Below are 12,856 nucleotides of genomic sequence, written 5' to 3' on the forward strand. Positions count from 1 at the left end.
AGCTGAGCTGGTACTGCTCCAGTGGCTGCAGAGTGGGTACCTAGAAGTCCTGGAACCGGACTCAGGAAAGCACGGCCTGGAACTAGGCCTCGGATCGCAGGCAGAACGTGCAGGGTCCTCTTCAGATGCTGGCCATGGTCAAAGAGCCTGAGACCCTCGTGATCTCCCAGTTTTATATGGTATATGATGTGTATGGGATGGAATAACTAGCTGGCAAATTTTGGTCACCTATTGTGTCCACCCTTCCCTGTGAGTACGCCCCTGTCACCTACAGGACCTACAAAAGTTATCAGTAACCTTGGCTGCCATAACAATAAGTATAAACCTGGGCCTTTTCTGCAGACCATTGCTACCGTTACCAGCTCCGGAGCGAAAATTATCTGAAAAACATACAGCCAATTTCAGAAAATGCAGTTATTTAGAAGAGCTTAGCTGAAAGGAAAATTCACTGAAAGAGAACTGATCTTGTTTTAAACTAAACCAGGACCATTTGTAATGTAGTTTTCTTAACAGATGTGCTGTGAGGCCAAAGATTTTTGCACTTTCAGGAAAAAATGTTGGAAGTGAAAGCTCGAATGTGAACATACCCATGTATAAACATTTACAAACTACCATTATTAAATATATGACTGGAAAAGAAAGACATTTAATAGAGAAAAAAAAAAATCAGAAGAAATGCACACCATAACAGAAACTTTTTTTTTTCTTTTTAAATATGAAAGTTGTTTTGTTACTTTGAAACTACAGTGATTCCTTAAGAGATCTATCCGGACACAAAAAGATGTTTGGTTTTACTATTCTCTTCAGTAAATTGGAAAATGAAATCACTTTCCATTTACAGTTTTAATGTAACAACAGTACATTTGTTTTATAATTTTATTTTGAAAGGCTGATTGTAAAATCTTGTATCTGATGCCTAACCCTTTGGGTACATTTGCATGTATCAAACACATTTCAGTGTGCCAGGCAACTTGATATATGCACTTTTATCAAGAAGTCAAAGGATTACGCATATGTAATATTGCATTTTTCATCATACTGGAAAGTAAATTTTTCCAGTAGATGCTTAATGTTGTCCACCTAAACGGGCACAACTTTTCCCATACAGCTTATTCTGCAGTAACTAATGTTAGTGAATTTTGTTTTAGCCAACTGTTCTTAAGTACTGCCTTAATCTGAAACTTTCTTCTACACCCCATATCAAACAGCACCTGCCATACAAACACGCTGCCATAATGCTATATTAACAAACTTAATTCGACACTTAGCTTGAATACAGCTTATTCAGAAACTTTTATTAGCTTGAAGTTTCATGTTTTCTGATTTGGTTCATACTATACAGTTCAGGTCTTCTCGATACCTTTGCAGATCACATTTCTTTCTTGAAATTAAATCCAAATCTGGCTTTTTATACCTTGCAACAGCCTGAAGATTCTTTGACTTCATCCCTTAGGTTATAGCATTCCTCAAACCAAGCCATGCTTTGTCCCTGACCTCTTCAGTAAAGCTCATAAGAAAAAGGGAGCTTGCCACCTCTCGCATCCTGGGACTGGGGAGGATGCCAGACCAGCCACTGGCCTGACCCCAGCCATTTTTGCCTTTTTCTATGGCCTAAAATATTTACATTGACTGAAAATACAGGGGCAAAACAGTGATTACACCAGCTCCTAGAGAGGTGTAAGAGGAAGACACATGGGGTTGTCACAATCCCGTCCAGCACTGAATTGGGAATATTTAAATCAGTCCCCAGAGCACAGAGGATGAATGCAGGAAGAGGCACATACACAGCAAAGGAAAACTGTTTCCAGCAGAAGAGCCCAAGGAAGATACATATTTTTGTTATAGTAAATAATGAGGTAGGTTAATCAGCCTTAATAATTCCAACAGTGTACAGGACATTTGCAGGGAATGGAAAGGAAGGAAAAAAAAGGCAAGGCAGGGGAGGAACTTCCTCAGCTTTTGGAGACCACTTTATACAACTGTGTTTCATGCCTATCAACAGAAAGACAAATGCTCTTGAAATGTCATGTTTATAGTTATAATTCTTATAAATAGATAATGTTTTTAAATCATTCAAGACTTCTCAGATCAGACAAGTATCCAGGTTCCTACCATTCACATACATTTCATTCAATACCTGCAAGTCATTTTTAATAAATAGATCATTTTATTCTGCTTCTATCTGCACACTTCTTTTCTCTTTTTTTTTTTTCTTTTCTATCTTTTTCATTTTTTCTGCTCTCTGCCTTTGGACACCACCATGACATTCACCAGGTTTTCATTTTCCTTGTTGTTTTTCATTCATCTTGCATTTATCTTTTTTTTTTTTTTTTTCCAAGCACTTCTACCGCTTTTGTTATAGACCTGGAAAGATTTGCCTTTTACCTGTATTTCATGATACTTATTCTCTAGTATAGAATAGGATATTAAAGATGGAGTAGTTCTCTATAAAAACCCATCAGGAGCATCTACTTTTCCCATGGCATCATTGCACTCCCTCCAAAAACACGGCAAATGGGCAGCCACAATATGTTGGGAATGTTCAGTGGGAATGGTTCAGTAGGAATGGTTCAAAGCTGCACCAGGAGAGGTTTAGACTGTACATTAGGAAGCATTTATTACCAAGACGGTGGTCAAACACTGGAGCAGGCTTCCTAGAGAGGTGGATGATGCCCCAAGCCTGTCAATATTTGAGGCATTTGAACAATGCCCTTAATGACATCCTTTAATTTTTGGTCAGCCCTATGTGGTCAGGCAGTTGGACTAAGGGATTGTTGTAGGTTCCTAGGTTCCTTCCAACTGAAATTATTCTATTCTATTCTATTCTATTCTATTCTATTCTATTCTATTCTATTCTATTCTATTCTATTCTATTCTATTCTTAGAGATGTCAATACAGCTGAATAAATAAAAGGAGTCTGTGCTACTCTTCTTCCATCACTTAGAGGCATTGAATCAGTGTGATTTTCTGACTCTTGCTACTTGGTTCTGGTGCTTTAGTGCTGTAGTTATAAAGATCATCTCAGCAGAAAGGATGCTTGATCAAAGTGACACTGATAGTAATGAAAATGTTATCTACTAGGCCTTATCAGCTTGTATTGGGTCTGCCTGAGATGAAGTTAATTTTCTGCATAGCAGCCCTCATAGTGCTATGCTTTGTATTGGTAGCTAGGAAGGTGTTGATAATACAGCAGTGGTTTGGGTAATGCTGAGAAGCACCTGCACAGCATCAAGGCCATCTCTCCAACATTCCCCCCACCTCACCTCCAAAGGCCAGTAGGCTGGCAATGGGCAAGATCTTGGGAGGGGACATAGCCTGGACAGCTGACCCAAACTGACCAAAGGGATATTCTGTACAGTATGATGTCTGCTCAACAATAAAAGCTAAGAGAAAGAGGGAAGTGGGGTGGCATTTGTTATTACATTTGTCTTCTGAAGCAACTACTACATGTACTGAAACACTGCTTCCTGGAAAGTGGTTGGACATTGCCTGCTGATGGGAAGTAGAGAATAAATATTTCATTTTCTTTTACTTCCACATGCAGCTTTTGCTTTTTTAAACTGCCTTTATCTTTACCCATGGCTCTTTTCCATGTCATTTTCTCCCCCCCATCCTGTTGAGGCGGGGAGTGATAGAGCAATTTGGTAGGCACCTGACATCCAGCCAAGGTCCACCCATAACACAGACCTATGTAGCACAGAGTTTGTGACAGTGATTCATGATTTAAAACTCAGTACCATCTGCTCCCTCAGAAACTTCCCTAGCCAAGGTGAAATGTGAGGGTTAACAGCTGTATCATCTTTGCTTTCTACAGTCTGCTCAAAGCTATCCAAAGGACAGCAAAATCCTCACACTAGTAAGATTGTGGCAGACTGTCTTCCATACATTCCAGTATCAATGAACTCATCGAGCAACTGTCCTTTGTCTTGTCATCTCTGTGCTGAACTAACAAAATGAAATATAGTCCTGTTGCTTTCTCTAAAACGCCCTAATCTCTGCCTTTATCCTCTGGCACATGCTGCAATTCACTGTTTGACTGAAGCTATTTCTACATTCTGCAGACTTTGTGCAAGTGGCTCCCGTAAGAAGGAGAGGAGCCCTGCTTATGCTTCATAACTTTTCTATGAACATGCATCAATAATAACCATTAGTGATGTATGTCTTTGAATTGTTTCCCTGACCTGCAGAAGTCATAGAGAATAAGTTAAATAAATTGGATCTGCACTTGCTCTTCTATTGCTCCATCTTTTCATAGAGAAACCAAAACAAAACAAAACAAAAACAAACAAACAAACAAAACCACAAAACAAAACAAACCAAACCTTTTGATTATAGATAGCGGTGATTTTAACTTTTTTTTTTGTAAGGTGGACCATAAAAGGAGAATATGGTAGTTCCACATAGCAAAATAATGCATCTTTCAGTACTTTAACACCTATTTACAAAAGTGCATTGAAAACAAAGCAAATTACTATTTTTTCAGGGTGCACAGGTAGCAGTACAACTTTGCCATTAATATTTCTATGGCTCACACCTTGTTAGTACAAACCTGTATTTTTAAATAATAGTTGGTTTGTTCTAACTCTAAGTTTCTGATGAAGGAAGTTTATATCTCTTTTTCCAGTATGCTGCTCTTCATTTTACCTGCTTGGTCTGTCAAGGAGTCATTTTGTAATACAGACATCTTGAATCTTTGTCTTCTTTATTGCCTTCCCTGCTTTAATCTGCATCCTCTAAGAGTATGCAAGAAATTCTTTCAGGTTTGTTTTTCGAAAGTCTTTTATTTACTTATAAAGACACACTATATTAAAGGAAGTAGAATACTCCACTGATTGATGACATATGAAAAAAAGGCCTAGGTGTTTACTGACTAAAACCAACGCCCTGGAAATGAATGGAAATCATTGCTTCTAATTATTAGTCATAACCAAACCTGGGAATTAAGTATGCTATGCTTCTTATGAGAAGAGCCATTAAATCAGTAGACACTGAATTGAGACACATTCCTTAAAGGTAAGGGATGAACAATCCTACATATTTTTATTGTGAGGTGGGTTTTTGTTTGTTTATTTTTAAAAAGATGTCTTTTTTTTAGAGATACAGTTTAAGTAAACAGACCTTGCATGTGACCGGTATGGGAGATCCTTGATTTTTGAGGTTTTAGACTAGCTATATGAAAGCAAAATCACATAATTTAGAAGTCTTCATTTCTGATATCATTCTCTCAAGAAAAAATGGCATATAAAAATATAAGAGAGTACTCTGAGTGTTTCCAAGCCAATTCAAAATCAAGGTATATTGAAATATATCATGGAAATGGCTGTTTCTTGACAGATCTTCAACATACATCTTTTTTGTTTGGTTGGTTGGTTTTGGTTTCTCAAAACTGGTCTGAATTAGTAACTGCTTATCTCTTTGCCTTTTAGAGGTTTGCATCCGTTATCAAGATTATGACTGCGATGTGAGCTAGCTTTGTGGTTCACATTAGTACAAACCATTCTGCTAGGGGGTTAAGAATTGAAAGAACCACTATGAAGTGGAAGTGACCTATTTTCTTGCTATTGTTTCAGAACTCAGCCAGATGGCATGGCCCTAGATCAACCACACCACAAACAGCCTTTTCATTCACTCTCACTGGCTGTGGTATTTCAGGAGATAGACAGATACATTTTACCTCCTTTGTGCTGCTTTGAAGCTTTTCTAATACCCTAAGACTGACTAGAACCAGGCCTAATGGTCTCCAGACAGCCCACAGACAGTTCGTCCTATTTGGCGATTGATTTGTTTCCTGACAGATGTATCAGTAGTGTGACTTATTTGTCAGACTTGAAGTTGTCCATAGACAACTCTGTCCTGCAGAGGTAGGGGACAAATAATCCCTTCTGTGGGTTTTTCCTGGTCCCAGACATCCACAGAGAGGAGTAAAGAATGACCTTTTCTCTCACTGAACTGAGACTGATCACCTCTTTTCCCACAGGAGCCAGTATATTGTATTTAGTCTCCTGTAGCGCCTACCTCAAGTCCTTGAGTCATTGTGGAGAAGGTTGCTGTCTAAAGGAGGAAATAGTACATGATATCAGAGGATAACTCTGTGGACCTGAAGGAGAATGATCATGTTCAGGGCAGCTTCTTGTTGCCTTAGACCTCCCTGATGTTCTCTGTCCTGGTATAACTGGTGCTGCTACAGAACTACTGCTCTTCTTGTACTCCCTGCTGCATCTGACTGGTTTGTCCACAGAAGTCAGTGATACAAAACAAATCCCTGCAGGAAAGTGTGAAGGAAATTGATATACAGCATTCAGAATTACAGGAGAGTGAGAGGAGATACAAAGACGGACATCCATCATGTAAGGCTGTTGTTTGTATTCAGAGGGTTGTTAATTGCTTTGTTGAATACCTGGAGGAAAGCCCTGTCTCTACATAATAAGAATTGTACAGCTGAACAAAGCATTGTCAGTGATCTAAATCTATAAGTAACTTAATGAGCAGTGGTCTGAGAGAAGAAAAAAGGATTATGTATTAGATTTTAAGTATATAGTCTATAAACATAATTTCTTTTGTGAATGTTAACTCTAAAAAGAATATTGAAAATTCAAGAAGTAATTAGCAAATCTTTTCATTTAAGTGGTGCTATTTATTCAGATTCATGAGTGAAAGGGATCTTTATATGAAGATGCATGTAAACAAGATTATATTACATTGCAGCATACCCTAATAGCCAGCAGAACACCACATGCAAAAAGAGCAAGACATCTTCCTCTACACAAATCTAACTCAACGCATCTGTTAATGTATGTATGTGATCCCGAGGCATCAGTCAGCTAATGGTGACAGCACAGCCTCAGTGTGTGCGAGGACCCAGGCGTTTGTTGCAGGGACACATCCCCCTCTTGCGTTGCTGCCAAAGAGATGTGGAAGACACAGTCCTGTTCATCTGTCCCAGCTGCACAGACATCATCTGAGATGTGGGGCAGCCTGGTTCACATGCCTGTGTCAGTTCCTAGATGGCTATTTGTGCAAAGCTGAATAGACCCAACTCAGGATAAAAGTAAGAATTCATCAAGAACACCTGGTTCACAAGCAACTGAGGAAATCAGCACCAACATGGGAGAGTTGTACTAATTGTCTCTGAATCTCAGTCTTGTCTCTTTGCCAAAAATCTCTTCAGAGATTTTCTCTCTCAGAAAATCTACCTGATGAATCTATCATCAAAACTAACACTCTGCTACTAGTGTTTCCAGGTGCTGGCTTTTCAAGGTTTCCAGAACAAATCCACTGAAATAGAAAAACCCTTCACGATTTCATGCTTACTTGAGAATTACTGTCTACCCTTCCCATACCACCTCTATCCTTCCACACACAGAAGAGCCAGAACACAATCATTGGGGAGCTGGACTTGGAGCACCTTCAGAAGCCTGAATCTGTGAAGAAGTATCCCGGAGTATTGACTTGGGTGACATCTATGATTTTTCCTGAGCCAAACTCCTGTATTGAAAATATGCTGATACATGCATGCACAGTTCTGCTGCCAAAACCAGGTCTTCTACCTTTCCTCTATCACATACTGAAATAATTTCACCTGTGTTAGATCAACATCAGGCATAAAAAAGGAAGTCTTACCAAAAAGCTAGTATAGCTTCATCATGCATAGGAGTGTACATCACTTTACTGTAGCTATAAATGCTCTTTAGCAACCACTCTTCTGAAGATAACAGCAATAGGACTGTTCCCTAAGCACAAGGTATGGTGCCAAATGCCAAAATCGTTTGTCCTAGGAACACCTTTACTGCAGGACATAGCCCTGCCACGTGTACATCCCCGGACTTTTCATAGACAGTGGAAGATGAGTATAAACCTCCCGCCGCCCTGCCCGCGTCGCTGCACGTCCTTTTCTGCCAGGCCCTCCCTGCCGGAGGGGAGCGGCGTGTCCCGCAGCTCTCGCCCGCAAGGTTTTGTAGCGGCGGTCCCGCCGCCGCAGCCGCTGCCGGTGCGGGCCGCAGTTGCCTGGCAACTCCCGGTTCCAGCCTCATCCTGAGCTGTTCTTGCGCGACTGCTCTCTGCCTTCCTCCACCCACCCACTGCATTTTAACCGGAAAACAATTCTTTCCTTATCTACAGTGGAGCACATTAAAGATTTTTTGTAAACAAAAACTCAGACTCGATCAGAGTCAAACTAAGACACAGTCCTCTTTCTCCCATTCCTCTGTTTTGGAGACACTGTCATTTAAAGTGGGGCTCAGCTCTGGTGCAGGGGCTTAGAGTGCTGTGCTGCCATTTCCTCTTGAAATCAGAGGGGTGCAGCCCTGACCCTGGCCAGCTAACTAATTAGAACCACAGCACAAACAAGGAGCTAGGCTGAAATAACTGGCAAGGTGGGTAAGCGTGAGGTTGGGATTTAGAGTTAGTATCCACTGGAAGAAATTAAATCTCGTTTGAGTGAATAGGTAGTTGGACAGTGATGAGAAGGAGGGAGTTTGACATGTGAGAGCAGTCTGGTGAATGAGCCATTCTAAGAAATTAATAGATTTTTCAAAAGTACTCCACCACAAAAAGGTCTGAACACCTTCCTCTGATGAAAGAGGAAAGAAACTGATGTTAAGGACCTGACACAGAGAAAAAGAATGTTTAACAGCTAGGAGGAAGGCTGTGAAAATGTGATATAATACCTCCACTGAATGTTATATAAAAATTTACTATCTACTAGGCACATCCTGAATGTGACTGATTTAATGCAAACTTCAATTCCGTGGAATATCTAGCAGGTAATGACATATTCTGAGGTACTAACATTTGAAACATTTTTCAGATCACTCATTAACCATCTGCAAGGATGTTTTTTCATCCATTCCCTGAGTCTGTCATATTGCAGAGTTAGTCTTTTTCACCTTTTATTCCTTTTTCCTCATTTCACTTTACTAAAAGCAGAGATCAGATTACCTTGAATGAATTTAGACTTCAAGCTTTAGAAGGAGCTGCTTTCTTTTTACTTTTTCAAAAGTAACTTCCTTGGCAAGTGGGTGTTTGTAACATCTGCACACACATACACACACAAAACCAAACCAACAAATGAACCAACCAAAACAACCTTTTCCTTTGCAAGTAAATTTGAGATCAAATACTAAAAATTCTTTGGCTATAAGGTACACTGGAAAAGAGGGGGAAAACCACCACCTAAGCTTTTCAAAGTAAATTAGTTGGGATCCTAGTCAAGTGCCTAGCTACAGTGGATAGTCCTGGATAGTCCAAGGGGAAATATCACTGCAGAGAGAAGCAGTAATGTGCTTACTTTTCATAATGGCTCTTCCTGTGCCCACCATCATTACCAGTACCAGATACATTGCAGTCTCTCATCCTCAGAAGGAGCCTGTATTAGTGAGGTGGCTGAATAATGTAAAACTCAAGTCTGTTGTCCAGGGAGACTAGCTTCTTAGTGTTCTTCTTAAAGTTTCATCAAATACATTTATTGGGTAGAAGTTATGTTCTTCTGAGGCACAAAAGCAGAAGTATTGGGCAAATCTTATCAGATTAAGTCACTGCTGCATTCTGCTAAAGTCTGGAACTGTTTACAACCCTAATGAACAGTGGGTTTCTGGAAGCTCCTTTCATTGATTCACTATGACATCAGGAAAGACCTTTAATCTTATTTTCCTCACTTTGTAAAATGAGGATAATTATGTTTGTCTTCACAATAGGGAACTAATTAAGCTTAGTTTCTAAAAAGCTTTGGCGTTGCTGGATAAATGATTGAATAAGTTCTCATCCATTGGATTTATTTGCGTTTTTTTCCTCATTAAGCTAGCAAAGAGTGAATGAGCATGTAATTAAGAGATCCTGATTCAGCAAGCTTCTTCAGCATTGTAAGGTCTTTAAGACCAGAAGAGGTTTAATAGACATGAATGGACCTACCAAAAGGCATACACACAACTGGGATGCGACAAGTCAAAATGAAGTAGTTTCCAATTAGAGCCCAGAAATTATGCTCATCAGATTCTGTATAATGACTTTACATGTGACCTTTGGGGGCAGTTTGCTGCTCCACGATCCCTGAGGGAATGTTTCTTGCAGAAGCCGTGAATGGATGACAGTACAGAGAACAGAAATTGTAATTAGTTCACTGTACATTTTCCTTATGTGAATACCGAAGTTCAGCAATATCCATTATTTTTACAGGGCTTCAGTTAGTCCTTCAACTAGTCCAGTTTAACATAATCTACATTATTACATTGCTGCTGAGGCTTCTTTTTTGATGCAAAATCCTATGTTTTGTAAAGAGTGACCTGAGAAGGAGATCCCTGATTTATTTGCAGGATAAAAATAGCTGTACTCAACTTAAAAGCACTTGGACATTTTGACACTGCTTTTAAAGTAGGTTCTGTGAAGAATTGTAAGGGAATAGAGGACAGGGAAAATAATGCAGTCTTACAAATCACTGACTGAAATACAGACTCAATTGTGAATTAATTGAGGATTTGTGTGGTTTCTGTGAACTACTTCGAAGTGGTTTATGGTAGCAAGAGTATTTCCATTGTGAAATACTGGTAGCTACATCATGTATATCCCACTGACAAGAAAATACATGTGGCCTTGCCATGTTTTTAATACTTTCCTTATTGCAGAGGTTTTGTGCCTTGCTTTGTGGAAGGCAGGAAGTTGCTGTGCTGCAGGTTGTCTTCAGCAGGTGATCAGTTCACACCAAACACTGAAGAAGCCACTTGAGACCTTCACAGCAGCCGTTGAGCTTTTCTAGATCATATTGAAACCTGAATATTTCACCTTTACTTGTTCACTGCAGTAGTTTAGCTTCTCAACACACTTTTGCTGTGATGCCTACATGAAGTCAACCAATGCTGCTGGAGCCGGCTCTGCCACTGGGCAATGCTGAGCTCTGGTTTTGTTTATTTTGTATTATTTTCTCTATTTTATTAGTAGCATTAATAAAGCATTTTTAATTTTTTTCCAACTTGCAAGTCCCTCTCTCTTTTTCTCCTATTCCCTTTCCTTAGTGGGGAAGGGGGGCTGAGGGGGAAGAGGTTAACAGAGAGCATCTGCCACCGTTTCTTGTCACCCTGCATTAAATGGTGACAAGAGGTGAGATAATTTTACTTATCTACAGTACAGATCCTGATCAGGGTCTCCGGCATCTAGCTGAGTGTAATTATTCAGTGATATAATGTTTTCTTCAGAGGTGATATTGACTGCTAGGTCAGTGTGGGATATGAAGATGATAACAGACCCCATTCTCTTGTGGAATCTGCAGAAGAAGCACACAGACTCTTTTATGTAGTAAATACATGCACAGCTGAGGCAGTTATTGCCCAAGACATGACTTATCAGAGCTAACTGCCATGCACTGAAAGGTTTGCTTGTACCCCTGTACCTTCAGGGGTATAGAGACTATGTGTATTACAGGCTTTAACAGGTGTAAATGTGACCATGAGAAAGCCAAAAATTTCTTGACACAGAAACCACCACAATAACAAACAAGGATATCTTAACTAGTGGGAGCTACTTAAGACTACTTGGCTTTGTATGAATGTTTTTCTAAATAATAGAAGACTTAAGCCTAAAAGACCTCTTTGCCCCTAAGAAACCACTCAGCAGGATTTCACATCTTATCAGACTATACAGCCCAAATGGATAATAATAACTAATGATTGTTGCTGTGATAAACAGGTAGATTTCAATTTTCTTCCCTATATTATTCTTTTAAGACCCTCTGTGATTGGTAGCATTCTGAGACACAATGCCTGTACTTCTGTCTCTACAGCAACACATTCTTTTAAACAAAATGTCTTTTGTACAATTGCATTAGTTCAGAAATAAAACTGCAATATATTAACCTTGCATATTAATTGCCTGGGGAATACAGAGATCCAAGCCTTTTATTGTCATTAGTCAGAGACAATTTATACAACTGTTCTGTTAAGTAGAGATCCTGAGCCAGATGGGCACCTATATTTCAGTAGTAGTTGAAGCATATGAAATATATCCCAGGCAATTCTTTCACAGCTCCTCTTGCCTTGCACACTACTAGTTTGTTTCCATTGGAGAGGTGCACAGGAAATCTATAAATTTCATTATTCAGTCCTTGAAACAAATATCACGTTTTGGCACTTTTGTTACTCCAGGGATCTCACAGCCTTCTTGGGGGAATTGCATTGTAAAAGGTCTCTAAACAGGATGCCAGGCTTGTTGTTTGCAAAAGGAATGGCAGGAAGTCTGTCCTTCTCTTCCCAAATCTCAAAACCAGAATTACAATTAGCATAATTTAAAGCAGGTTAAGGAAGGCAGTCAGTCATTTTAGCAATGAAGACCTTGCACTCTACCCTGATATCTCCATCACAAAAAAAAATGGGTACTACTCATGTATTTCTTTGTGTCACAGAAAATCTTTTTTTGTTTATCTCTCCTAGTACATCTGAACTTTAGAGGTTATGCTATTCTTTAAACAGGTGTACTATTTGCTCTTCCATTTCTATTAATAGGAGAGACGGCACTCCATTTTCACTTGTTCTATCTTCCCTATGAAGCTGCTGGTGCTGGTGTTACACATGCCTACTATCTGGGGCAAGACCAGCTTTCTTCTAATTTTTGTGCTCCACATTTGTACATAATTGTGACCCCTATCTGTCCCAGAAAGGGTTCCAAAAGTTTGATAAACATTTTAGTAGAATGCATTAATTGCAGTTTTTTCCAGGAAATGTTCAAGTTCAAAATCTCATACTAAAATGAAATAAAGGTAAGGGAAGGAAAAAATATTGTTTTACTTGAGCTGTGCAAGCTCAAAGGAATAAACTTTCTGTTGGTCTAAAGTGTCACTGACTGTCCACTAATCTCACTGAGTCTGCCAGAGAC

At 39.5% G+C, this 12,856-nt stretch overlaps 1 long non-coding RNA gene across 1 annotated transcript in view; it reads right to left on the reverse strand.

Annotated features, from left to right (window-relative positions):
- LOC309442355 overlaps nucleotides 1-12,856 on the reverse strand; it is an 869,094-nt gene that overhangs the window by 722,880 nt on the left and 133,358 nt on the right. The gene's annotated exons all lie outside the window — the stretch shown is intronic.

This window comes from Streptopelia decaocto, assembly GCF_964273445.1.
Source record: "Streptopelia decaocto genome assembly, chromosome: 7".
Taxonomy (NCBI): domain Eukaryota; kingdom Metazoa; phylum Chordata; class Aves; order Columbiformes; family Columbidae; genus Streptopelia; species Streptopelia decaocto.